At 48.5% G+C, this 13,728-nt stretch overlaps 1 protein-coding gene across 1 annotated transcript in view; it reads right to left on the reverse strand.

Annotated features, from left to right (window-relative positions):
* Nucleotides 1-13,728, reverse strand: part of LOC115140031 (glutamine--fructose-6-phosphate aminotransferase [isomerizing] 1) — a 39,793-nt gene that overhangs the window by 9,600 nt on the left and 16,465 nt on the right. The gene's annotated exons all lie outside the window — the stretch shown is intronic.

A 13,728-nucleotide genomic window follows, 5' to 3' on the forward strand; every position in this document is an offset into this window, starting at 1 on the left:
CCTTACTGCTGCTCGATCATCCTATTTTCTAACTTAATTGAGGAAAACAAGAACAATCCGAAATTCCTTTTTGATACTGTCGCAAAGCTAACTAAAAGCAGCATTCCCCAAGAGAGGATGACTTTCACTTTAGCAGTGATAAATTCATGAACTTCTTTGAGGAAAATATTATGATTATTAGAAAGCAAATTACGGACTCCTCTTTAAACCTGCGTATTCCTCCAAACCTCAGTTGTCCTGAGTCTGCACAACTCTGCCAGGACCTAGGATCAAGAGAGACGCTCAAGTCTTTTAGGACTATATCTCTTGACACAATGATGAAAATAATCATGGCCTCTAAACCTTCAAGCTGCATACTGGACCCTATTCCAACTAAACTACTGAAAGAGCTGCTTCCTGTGCTTGGCCCTCCTATGTTGAACATAATAAACGGCTCTCTATCCACTGGATGTGTACCAAACTCACTAAAAGTGGCAGTAATAAAGCCTCTCTTGAAAAAGCCAAACCTTGACCCAGAAAATATAAAAAACTATCGGCCTATATCGAATCTTCCATTCCTCTCAAAAATTTTAGAGAAGGCTGTTGCGCAGCAACTCACTGCCTTCCTGAAGACAAACAATGTATACGAAATGCTTCAGTCTGGTTTTAGACCCCATCATAGCACTGAGACGGCACTTGTGAAGGTGGTAAATGACATTTTAATGGCAACGGACCGAGCTCTGCATCTGTCCTCGTGCTCCTAGACCTTAGTGCTGCTTTTGATACCATCGATCACCACATTCTTTTGGAGAGATTGGAAACCCAAATTGGTCTACACGGACATGTTCTGGCCTGGTTTAGATCTTATCTGTCGGAAAGATATCAGTTTGTCTCTGTGAATGGTTTGTCCTCTGACAAATCAACTGTAAATTTCGGTGTTCCTCAAGGTTCTGTTTTAGGACCACTATTGTTTTCACTATATATTTTACCTCTTGGGGATGTTATTCGAAAACATAATGTAAACTTTCACTGCTATGCGGATGACACACAGCTGTACATTTCAATGAAACATGGTGAAGCCCCAAAATTGCCCTCGCTAGAAGCATGTGTTTCAGACATAAGGAAGTGGATGGCTGCAAACTTTCTACTATTAAACTCGGACAAAACAGAGATGCTTGTTCTAGGTCCCAAGAAACAAAGAGATCTTCTGTTGAATCTGACAATTAATCTTAATGGTTGTACAGTCGTCTCAAATAAAACTGTGAAGGACCTCGGCGTTACTCTGGACCCTGATCTCTCTTTTGAAGAACATATCAAGACCATTTCGAGGACAGCTTTTTCCATCTACGTAACATCGCAAAAATCAGAAACTTTCTGTCCAAAAATGATGCAGAAAAATTAATCCATGCTTTTGTCACTTCTAGGTTAGACTACTGCAATGCTCTATTTTCCGGCTACCCGGATAAAGCACTAAATAAACTTCAGTTAGTGCTAAATACGGCTGCTAGAATCCTGACTAGAACCAAAAAATTTGATCATATTACTCCAGTGCTAGCCTCTCTACACTGGCTTCCTGTCAAAGCAAGGGCTGATTTCAAGGTTTTACTGCTAACCTACAAAGCATTACATGGGCTTGCTCCTACCTATCTCTCTGATTTGGTCCTGCCGTACATACCTACACGTACGCTACGGTCACAAGACGCAGGCCTCCTAATTGTCCCTAGAATTTCTAAGCAAACAGCTGGAGGCAGGGCTTTCTCCTATAGAGCTCCATTTTTATGGAACGGTCTGCCTACCCATGTCAGAGACGCAAACTCGGTCTCAACCTTTAAGTCTTTACTGAAGACTCATCTCTTCAGTGGGTCATATGATTGAGTGTAGTCTGGCCCAGGAGTGGGAAGGTGAACGGAAAGGCTCTGGAGCAACGAACCGCCCTTGCTGTCTCTGCCTGGCCGATTCCCCTCTTTCCACTGGGATTCTCTGCCTCTACCCTGTTACGGGGCTGAGTCACTGGCTTACTGGGGCTCTCTCATGCCGTCCCTGGGGGGGTGCGTCACCTGGGTGGGTTGATTCACTGTTGTGGTCGGCCTGTCTGGGTTGGCGCCCCCCTTGGGTTGTGCCGTGGCGGAGATCTTTGTGGGCTATACTCGGCCTTGTCTCAGGATGGTAAGTTGGTGGTTGAAGATATCCCTCTAGTGGTGTGGGGGCTGTGCTTTGGCAAAGTGGGTGGGGTTATATCCTTCCTGTTTGGCCCTGTCCGGGGGTGTCCTCGGATGGGGCCACAATGTCTCCTGACCCCTCCTGTCTCAGCCTCCAGTATTTATGCTGCAGTAGTTTATGTGTCGGGGGGCTAGGGTCAGTTTGTTATATCTGGAGTACTTCTCCTGTCCTATTCGGTGTCCTGTGTGAATCTAAGTGTGCGTTCTCTAATTCTCTCCTTCTCTCTTTCTTTCTCTCTCTCGGAGGACCTGAGCCCTAGGACCATGCCCCAGGACTACCTGACATGATGACTCCTTGCTGTCCCCAGTCCACCTGACTGTGCTGCTGCTCCAGTTTCAACTGGCCTGGGCCCTAGGACCATGTCCCAGGACTACCTGACATGATGACTCCTTGCTGTCCCCAGTCCACCTGACTGTGCTGCTGCTCCAGTTTCAACTGTTCTGCCTTATTATTATTCGACCATGCTGGTCATTTATGAACATTTGAACATCTTGGTCATGTTCTGTTATAATCTCTACCCGGCACAGCCAGAAGAGGACTGGCCACCCCACATAGCCTGGTTCCTCTCTAGGTTTCTTCCTAGGTTTTGGCCTTTCTAGGGAGTTTTTCCTAGCCACCGTGCTTTTACACCTGCATTGTTTGCTGTTTGGGGTTTTAGGCTGGGTTTCTGTACAGCACTTTGAGATATCAGCTGATGTACGAAGGGCTATATAAATAAATTTGATTTGATTTGATTTACCCTGAGATAGTGGTAGACGCACGAGGTTCAAGGCACGAGGGCAGGAGGCACGGGCCGCAGAGCAGAGCACAGAAGACAGACCTAGCCCATGGTGAAGGGAGGGTGGACCCCCGAACCACTGGGTAGCACAGAGCAACACTAAGGGGCATTGCCTTAATAACAGCACTGACTAGGGAAACGTTTTAGCTGTTCTTAGTGCCGGTCTGCATATTCAAACTAAAACAATGGAACTAATAAATTTCATGAAAAAAGACCCTTAGAAGTGAATTCAGAGGGCAGATATTATTAAATATTAAAGCATTAGACCTCTCACTAAAGGCGTCAGACAAAAGTTATATTAAATCCAAACTGGATTTTATGAAAATTGGCATGAAAAGTGCACATTTGTAAAAACCCAAACTCTAAAAGTAATTGGAAAGGTAGTTAAAAATTATTTGTGACATTGCAGTTACAATAAAGAATGTAAACAAGATGCTGTGTTTTTATTTACAGTAGTGAAGGACAGTGTACTTTGTAGGTGTAGCCCTATCAGCAGGACAATAGACTCTTCATAGCCCGGCTACCGTAGGTGTGAACACCCCCCAGACGAAATGAACATCGTTTTCATCAAGCCAGCTTCTTTCCATGGTGCCAACCGTTCCAGGAATAGGATTTTCAAGAGGACTTGAAAATGAGCCAGAGTTGTGAGCTAAAAACGTGAATGTGTTTTTGCAGAGCTTACAACCATGTCGACAACCATTCGTGGAGATCAGTGGACAAAGGGCTGGACAACAGGCCGCACCGAAAAAACGCATGGTTGCCAAGAAAGTGGTTAGTAGATACCACAAGTAGACAGAATACCAACTGGGATGGAGCCTGAGGCAAATGTGTGGCTGAATCTCCAGGTGTTCATCATTAATACAGTGTCTCAGAAGTTTCTGTCTGTGACTAATGCAATGCGAAAAAGCATTAAAGACAGAGTTAATGAGTATTTGAGGTCACCGAGAAAGCCTGGACATGATCTGCTCTCCCTTATGTAAGGAATTAGGCACTTTACCATGTTTACTTGTCAGACTGCACAGTAGCCTAATAAACAAATGCAGATGGCTTCCATCTTCAAAATAATTTAAATGTTTTATTATCCAAATGTTTAAAGTGCGCGTGGGCGACCTTATTCAACCGCAAAATGTCAGACGAAGAAGTACTGTACAGTATATGCTTTATCAGCATCTTTCTGCTTTCGTTAATAAAATGGTAAAAATACTCTTTCAAAACAGAGATGTCTATTTCCTTACAGATCCATAACAAATTACTATGGGAATAAATATCACCGAATGACAGAAATATTGGAACAAATTTGCTTCCGGGTTGGAGCGAGCCGGTCGCATCCGCGCTTCGGTCTCCTTCGGTCTGCAGGTTGTATAACTTTTTCATTACATTTCATTATAGTACAACGGTCTGATTTGTCTAATCTTAGCAATTTCTTCTTAGCTAGCTACTGTGGACGGACCACTAGAGGGCAGGCTGGGCTCATGGATAGTTGCCCAACAGAGCCTGGGAGACAAGGTAACCAGAGTCAATTAAGCACAGCTGACGGTACTAATGAGATACTCTCCCTCCCCTATAAAAGAGAGAATGGAACCAGAAGAGAGGGGGAAACTATCTCTGGAAGATGGCCACCGAGAGAGAGAAGCTGTGCTGAAAGAACCACTAAGACGGTGACAAAACCGTGATTTATGTTTGTTGTAGTTTAAAGATTATCCTATTGTGTTCTTGTTTCATCTGGAGAAGAAGATGTGTGTTTTTCCTTGGAAGATTTTTCATTGATTATGTTTGAATGTTTTTGTTGACAAAATACTCTCAATAGAGAACCGTGTTCAATCAGAAAAACCTTTTTCCTGACTCGTTTATTCCACCTTCCCGCTTTAGAGTGACGCCTAATTACTTGGTACGCTCACATTGGTGGAGGATGCAGGCATTAGGTGGACGAGTGACACAAGGATAAGTGAGTAAATCAAGATTCTTCCAGTAGACCCGGAGGAACCATTCAAGAACGATGGATAACGCCCTACTACAACAATTGTTCACAGCACAGCAGACAACCATAGAACTCCTGCAACAACAGCTGAGCCGACTAGAAGAACCTAGAGTTAAGCCAAGAGCGGCTGCTCACGCCATCTTACCTCGTCTCTCAAGGAGGATGATATTGAGGCCTTCCTCATGACCTTGAAAGGACGGCCACCTTGGAAGAGTGGCCGCCCACAGAATGGGCGAGCGCATTAGCCCCTCTTTTGACCGGGGTGGCTCAGGAAGCCTATTTTGACCTGGATTCCCACGAAGCTGCGGACTATGGGCGACTAAAAACCGAGATCCTGTCCCGGTACCAGCTGACTGCCAGAGATAGGGCTGTAAAGTTCCATCAATGGACCTATACAGCTGATCAACCCGTCCGTGCCCAGATCTTCGCCTTAATACGACTGACGAAACAGTGGCTAGAACCTGGAAAGGGAGTAGGACATGTGATAGAGACTCTCGTAGTGGACAAGATATTGAGAGAATTACCCAGTGACTTAAAAGGGTTGTGGGGCAAGCCAACCCGTTGTCAGCCGACGACATAGCCCAGGCGGTGGAAACATATCGGTCTACAGGGGAGTTGTTAAAAAGTGACAAGGAGGAACGGAAGGAGTCTTGCAATCCCGTACCACGACTCACCCCGGCGCGCTCGCCACCGAAACGTCCAAGCCCCTCCCGGAGGTGGGAGAAGTCAGCCACCACACAGCAGGGTCGGTGTTATAAATGTCAGTCTCCCAACCATTATGCCCCACAATGTCCTAGCAAGGATGAGCCCATGGTCACGGAGTCATCACTGCCTACCCCCACACATCCCGTTTTGAGGGGGCAGGATCAACACTGTTGGTTAGCAGAGATAGCCCCAGCCTCAGAGATTCCGGTGCAAGTCGAAGGACAAGATGTGGTAGCTATTCTCGACTCGGGAAGTATGGTTACGTTAGTAGAGGAGCGGATGGTGACCTCCGCAACACTGCTACCAGACAAAGTAGCCGTATCCTGTATCCATGGAGACACCCACTATTACCCCACTGTGAATCTGCCTATTCTCACTCCAAAAGGAAGGTGTACAGTCAGGGCCGGGAAAGTGCCGCAGCTGAAGGTGCCATTATTGATCGGGAGAGACTGTCCCTTATATAAGGAGCTTCGGCAGATGACGTTATGCACGGGAAGAAGGGGGACAGGAAAGAAGAGAAAATCCAAGCCCGAGGTAGTAGTCCTACAAGGAGACGTAGCCGCGTCCTCGTCCTCTGCAGCAGAGGAAGAAATAGCGACCCAACGTTTACGACAGATATTCCAAGAAACCACCGATGAAGACACATGTGAAGGGCTATACACAACGCAGGAAGGAAGGAGCAACCAGGCGCTAAGGGATATATTTGAAGCTCCATCCGAGGAGGGAACCTGGAAGGGATTCTCCTCGGTCACCCCTGATGGGGATGTGGAACAACCTCCACATCCCTCTACCGAGGTCGACCTGCCCCAGGAATTAAAGGGACAGTTCGGCACCTCGCAGCATAGAGACCCAGACCTAAGGGAGGCCATGAGGAAGGTGAAGGTGATCGACGGGAGGAACGTCGACGGATCAGGTGAGCCCCCTCTTCCTTACTATGCAATCAGGCGGGGTCTCTTATACTGGGTCGTGCGACGAAGGGGAAAACCAGGAATTACTAATGGTGCCTAGGCCATACAGAGATACAGTTCTACAGTTAGCCCATTCCCACGTCCTAGGAGGACACCTGGCACGAGACAAGACTATTGACAGAATCATGCAGAGATTCTATTGGCCCCGGTCACCCGGGATGTGGCCAGGTATTGTAGGACGTGTGATCAATGTCAACGTACAGCCCCACGGCCACACCTACGTAACCCTTTGATTCCTCTCCCCATCATAGAGACTCCCTTTGAACGCATAGCTATGGACCTCGTAGGACCCCTCCCAAAATCCGCCAGAGGACACGAGTACATCCTAGTGGTTATAGATTACGCTACCAAGTTCCCGGAGGCCATACCCCTGCGTAACATGTCGTCAAAGGGAATTGCCAAGGAGTTATTCCTGATGTTCTCTCGTGTGGGCCTCCCCAAGACTATCTTGACTGATCAAGGAACCCCGTTCATGTCCCGGTTGATGAAGGACTTGTGTCGGTTATATCAGGTTCAACAGATACGTACAAGCATATTCCACCCTCAAACAGACGGGTTGTGTGAACGCTTGAACAAAACGATAAAAAGCATGTTGAGAAGGGTGGTGTCCCGAGACGGGAAAAACTGGGACATGCTTCTCCCACACTTCTCTGCGAGAAGTACCCCAGGCATCCACTGGATTCTCTCCGTTTGAATTGCTCTATGGCAGACCCTGTCGAGGAATCCTCGACTTAGCCAAGGAGACCTGGGAGACCCAACCATGCCCCTTTCGATCCACAATAGAACACGTTACCCTGATGAGAGACCGCCTGTCAGCAGTGTGGCCCATAGTCAAGGAGCATATGGAGAAGGCCCAAAGGACCCAAGGCCGGGCCTATGATAAGTCTGCGACCCCCCGTGAGTTCACCGTGGGAGAGAAAGTGATGGTGCTTGTGCCCACGGCCGAACATCGCTTGCTGGCGCAGTGGAGGGGGCCCTACGAGGTAATGAAAAGGGTCTCACTGGTCAATTACCTCATCAAGCAACCTGACAGGAGGAAGAAGGTCCAAATCTATCACATAAACCTGCTGAAGACATACCATGGACGAGAGGAGGAGGTGGCTTTGATGGCCCTGGAGGGCAAAGGAAAAGAGGAGGCTCTACCACAGGTGCGCCGTGGCCAAACTCTCCTACCGGAGCAGTCAAGACAGCTAGACAAGCTGATTATGAACTTCGGTCGAATATTCTCTCCATTCACAGGACAAACAGATGTCCTGTTCCACCATATCCACACTGAACCCGGCAAGAAGGTGCTCGTGAGTTTGGAAGCCACAGGGTTGACAGCCAATCCAAATAAATGCTGCCTGGGTTTGTCCGAAGCGGAATACCTGGGGTACACCGTGGGGAATGGGAAAATACGCCCACAGGCAGAGAAGACCAGGGCAATTCGTGACGGGCCTCGACCCCGGACCAAGCAAGACGTTCGGGCCTTCTTAGGGATAACAGGATATTATCGCCGTTTTATCCCGGGATATGCAACCATTGCCAACCCCTCACAAACCTCATTAGGAAAAACCTGCCAAACCAGGTAGAGTGGAAAGACGAGACGGAAGAGGCCTTTCAATTGTTAAAAGATGGCCTGTGTTCTGATCCCGTTCTACAGGCTCCGGACTTCTCACAAGAGTTCATTGTGCAGGTCGACGCCTCGGATACAGGGCTCGGGGCCGTACTAGCTCAGGGTAAAGGTGAAGCAGAGAAGCCGATTCTCTTCATTAGTAGGAAACTCAGCGATCGGGAACAGAGATATGCGACCGTAGAGAAAGAGGCCTTAGCCATCAAGTGGGCCCTCGATTATCTCCGGTACTACCTACTGGGTCGGAGGTTTGCATTAGTTACTGACCATGCGCCCCTCACGTGGATGGCTGGTAAGAGAAACAATAACAACAGAATAGCCAGATGGTTTTGTCTTTACAACCATTCTCTTTCCATGTCATCCACAGGGCCGGATCGAGGAACGGGAATGCAGACGCGCTGTCCCGACCGCGACCAAGACGGTGCGTCTGGCGCCCGACCCTCCGGTTCGGTCCTGGGGGGAAGGTATGTGGACGGACCACTAGAGGGCAGGCTGGGCTCATGGATAGTTGCCCAACAGAGCCTGGGAGACAAGGTAACCAGAGTCAATTAAGCACAGCTGACTGTACTAATGAGATACTCTCCCTCCCCTATAAAAGAGAGAATGGAACCAGAAGAGAGAGGGGGAAACTATCTCTGGAAGATGGCCACCGAGAGAGAGAAGCTGTGCTGAAAGAACCACTAAGACGGTGACAAAACCGTGATTTATGTTTGTTGTAGTTTAAAGATTATCCTATTGTGTTCTTGTTTCATCTGGAGAAGAAGATGTGTGTTTTTCCTTGGAAGATTTTTCATTGATTATGTTTGAATGTTTTTGTTGACAAAATACTCAATAGAGAACCGTGTTCAATCAGAAAAACCTTTTTCCTGACTCGTTTATTCCACCTTCCCGCTTTAGAGTGACGCCTAATTACTTGGTACGCTCACACTACATAGCCGTCGTTGTATCAAAGATAATTGCGTAATTATCGTATTTCGTCGTCCTCCTATCTGCCCAACACGTTCACCGTCTACCGTAGCACTGTAGTAACTATCACACAACTGAACGACTTGATTAGTGTAGTGTTAGCTAGCTACATAGTTGTCTTTGCTGTCTTCGTATCCAAGATAATTGTGTAGTTTAGAGCGTGGAGTCTTAGTGATAATTGCGTTATTATCGTATTTCGTCGTCCTCCTATCTGCCTAGCAGCTAGCCAGCTAGCATACGTTCACCGGCTACCGTAGCACTGTAGTAACTATCACACTCAACTGAACGACTTGATTAGTGTAGTATTAGCTAGCTACATAGTTGTCTTTGCTGTCTTCGTATCCAAGATAATTGTGTAGTTTAGAGCGTGGAGTCTTAGAGTGATAATTGCGTTATTATCGTATTTCGTCGTCCTCCTATCTGCCTAGCAGCTAGCCAGCTAGCATACGTTCACCGGCTACCGTAGCACTGTAGTAACTATCACACTCAACTGAACGACTTGATTAGTGTAGTATTAGCTAGCTACATAGTTGTCTTTGCTGTCTTCGTATCCAAGATAATTGTGTAGTTAGAGTGTGTAGTCTTAGAGTGATTATCTTAATTTACCGAGGTTAGCTAGCCAGCTATTTTGTCGTCCTTAACGTAGGAGACACTCCTAGCTAGCCAACAGCCAGCCAACGTCTACTGAATAGAACTTTCGCATTCCGGTCGCATTCCGCTTCGCTCCACAGGTAGTATCACATTTTCATTTCATTTCATTACAGTCCCAACGGTGTGATTTGTTTGATCGTAGCTAGCTACATAGCTAGCTACATAGCCGTCTTTGTTTCAAAGATAATTGTGTAGTCTAGAGCGATTTTCTAGGTTAGCTAGCCAGCTATTGTCGTTCTCCTAACGCAACGTAACGTAACCAACACTGCTAGCTAGCCAGCTAGCCCCGAATAGCAGCATTGTAGAAACTTCACACTCAACGGAACGACTTGATTAGGGTAGTGTCAACAACGCAGCTAGCCTACCTCAGCAGTACTGTATCATTTTAATAATTTTAGTCAATTAGATTCTTGCTACGTAAGCTTAACTTTCTGAACATTCGAGACGTGTAGTCCACTTGTCATTCCAATCTCCTCTGCATTAGCGTAGCCTCTTCTCTAGCCTGTCAACTATGTGTCTGTCTATCCCTGTTCTCTCCTCTCTGCACAGACCATACAAACGCTCCACACCGCATGGCGCGGCCACCTAATCTGGTGGTCCCAGCGCGCACGACCCACGTGGAGTTCCAGGTCTCCGGTAGCCTCTGGAACTGCCGATCTGCGGCCAACAAGGCAGAGTTCATCTCAGCCTATGCCTCCCTCCAGTCCCTCGACTTCTTGGCACTGACGGAAACATGGATCACCACAGACAACACCGCTACTCCTACTGCTCTCTCTTCGTCCGCCCACGTGCTCTCGCACACCCGAGCTTCTGGTCAGCGGGGTGGTGGCACCGGGATCCTCATCTCTCCCAAGTGGTCATTCTCTCTTTCTCCCCTTACCCATCTGTCTATCGCCTCCTTTGAATTCCATGCTGTCACAGTTACCAGCCCTTTCAAGCTTAACATCCTTATCATTTATCGCCCTCCAGGTTCCCTCGGAGAGTTCATCAATGAGCTTGATGCCTTGATAAGCTCCTTTCCTGAGGACGGCTCACCTCTCACAGTTCTGGGCGACTTTAACCTCCCCACGTCTACCTTTGACACATTCCTCTCTGCCTCCTTCTTTCCACTCCTCTCCTCTTTTGACCTCACCCTCTCACCTTCCCCCCTACTCACAAGGCAGGCAATACGCTCGACCTCATCTTTACTAGATGCTGTTCTTCCACTAACCTCATTGCAACTCTCCTCCAAGTCTCCGACCACTACCTTGTATCCTTTTCCCTCTCGCTCTCATCCAACACTTCCCACACTGCCCCTACTCGGATGGTATCGCGCCGTCCCAACCTTCGCTCTCTCTCCCCGCTACTCTCTCCTCTTCCATCCTATCATCTCTTCCCTCTGCTCAAACCTTCTCAACCTATCTCCTGATTCTGCCTCCTCAACCCTCCTCTCCTCCCTTTCTGCATCCTTTGACTCTCTATGTCCCCTATCCTCCAGGCCGGCTCGGTCCTCCCCTCCCGCTCCGTGGCTCGACGACTCATTGCGAGCTCACAGAACAGGGCTCCGGGCAGCCGAGCGGAAATGGAGGAAAACTCGCCTCCCTGCGGACCTGGCATCCTTTCACTCCCTCCTCTCTACATTTTCCTCCTCTGTCTCTGCTGCTAAAGCCACTTTCTACCACTCTAAATTCCAAGCATCTGCCTCTAACCCTAGGAAGCTCTTTGCCACCTTCTCCTCCCTCTTGAATCCCCCCTCCTCCCTCTCTGCAGATGACTTCGTCAACCATTTTGAAAAGAAGGTCGACGACATCCGATCCTCGTTTGCTAAGTCAAACGACACCGCTGGTTCTGCTCACACTGCCCTACCCTGTGCTCTGACCTCTTTCTCCCCTCTCTCTCCAGATGACATCTCGCGTCTTGTGACGGCCGGCCGCCCAACAACCTGCCCGCTTGACCCTATCCCCTCCTCTTCTCCAGACCATCTCCGGTGACCTTCTCCCTTACCTCACCTCGCTCAACAACTCATCCCTGACCGCTGGCTACGTCCCTCCCGTCTTCAAGAGAGCGAGAGTTGCACCCCTTCTGAAAAAAACCTACACTCGATCCCTCCGATGTCAACAACTACAGACCAGTATCCCTTCTTTATTTTCTCTCCAAAACTCTTGAACGTGCCGTCCTTGGCCAGCTCTCCCGCTATCTCTCAGAATGACCTTCTTGATCCAAATCAGTCAGGTTTCAAGACTAGTCATTCAACTGAGACTGCTCTTCTCTGTATCACGGAGGCACTCCGCACTGCTAAAGCTAACTCTCTCTCCTCTGCTCTCATCCTTCTAGACCTATCGGCTGCCTTCGATACTGTGAACCATCAGATCCTCCTCTCCACCCTCTCCGAGTTGGGCATCTCCGGCGCGGCCCATGCTTGGATTGCGTCCTACCTGACAGGTCGCTCCTACCAGGTGGCGTGGCGAGAATCTGTCTCCTCACCACGCGCTCTCACCACTGGCGTCCCCCAGGGCTCTGTTCTAGGCCCTCTCCTATTCTCGCTATACACCAAGTAACTTGGCTCTGTCATAACCTCACATGGTCTCTCCTATCATTGCTATGCAGACGACACACAATTAATCTTCTCCTTTCCCCCCTCTGATGACCAGGTGGCGAATCGCATCTCTGCATGTCTGGCAGACATATCAGTGTGGATGACGGATCACCACCTCAAGCTGAACCTCGGCAAGACGGAGCTGCTCTTCCTCCCGGGGAAGAAGGACTGCCCGTTCCATGATCTCGCCATCACGGTTGACAACTCCATTGTGTCCTCCTCCCAGAGCGCTAAGAACCTTGGCGTGATCCTGGACAACACCCTGTCGTTCTCAACTAACATCAAGGCGGTGGCCCGTTCCTGTAGGTTCATGCTCTACAACATCCGCAGAGTACGACCCTGCCTCACACAGGAAGCGGCGCAGGTCCTAATCCAGGCACTTGTCATCTCCCATCTGGATTACTGCAACTCGCTGTTGGCTGGGCTCCCTGCCTGTGCCATTAAACCCCTACAACTCATCCAGAACGCCGCAGCCCGTCTGGTGTTCAACCTTCCCAAGTTCTCTCCACGTCACCCCGCTCCTCCGCTCTCTCCACTGGCTTCCAGTTGAAGCTCGCATCCGCTACAAGACCATGGTGCTTGCCTACGGAGCTGTGAGGGGGGGCACCTCAGTACCTCCAGGCTCTGATCAGGCCCTACACCCAAACAAGGGCACTGCGTTCATCCACCTCTGGCCTGCTCGCCTCCCTACCACTGAGGAAGTACAGTTCCCGCTCAGCCCAGTCAAAACTGTTCGCTGCTCTGGCCCCCCAATGGTGGAACAAACTCCCTCACGACGCCAGGACAGCGGAGTCAATCACCACCTTCCGGAGACACCTGAAACCCCACCTCTTTAAGGAATACCTAGGATAGGATAAAGTAATCCTTCTCACCCCCTCCCCCTTAAAAGACCTAGATGCACTATTGTAAAGTGGCTGTTCCACTGGATGTCATAAGGTGAAAGCACCAATTTGTAAGTCGCTCTGGATAAGAGCGTCTGCTAAATGACTTAAATGTAAATGTAAATGTAGGCCAATGAAGGTAAACAAATGGTTGCTTACTGGAAAATACTCTTCCAAACACACGGCCATGTTGTACAGCGCCATTTGGGCCATTAGCAGGACAATAGACTTGCCTAGTATGAGGGTGGGGGGAGAATTCTATCGTCAAATGTATTTCTTAGTTAGGTTGGCTGTATCACAACCGGCCGTGATTGGTTGCAATTTCAGTTTAATCCACCAGAAAAAAAACAGAACAAATAATACATAAAATATTGTGGTTAAACTCAAATATCCTAATTGATAAAAAATACATTTA

This window comes from Oncorhynchus nerka, linkage group LG13 (genome assembly GCF_034236695.1).
Source record: "Oncorhynchus nerka isolate Pitt River linkage group LG13, Oner_Uvic_2.0, whole genome shotgun sequence".
Lineage (NCBI taxonomy): Eukaryota > Metazoa > Chordata > Actinopteri > Salmoniformes > Salmonidae > Oncorhynchus > Oncorhynchus nerka.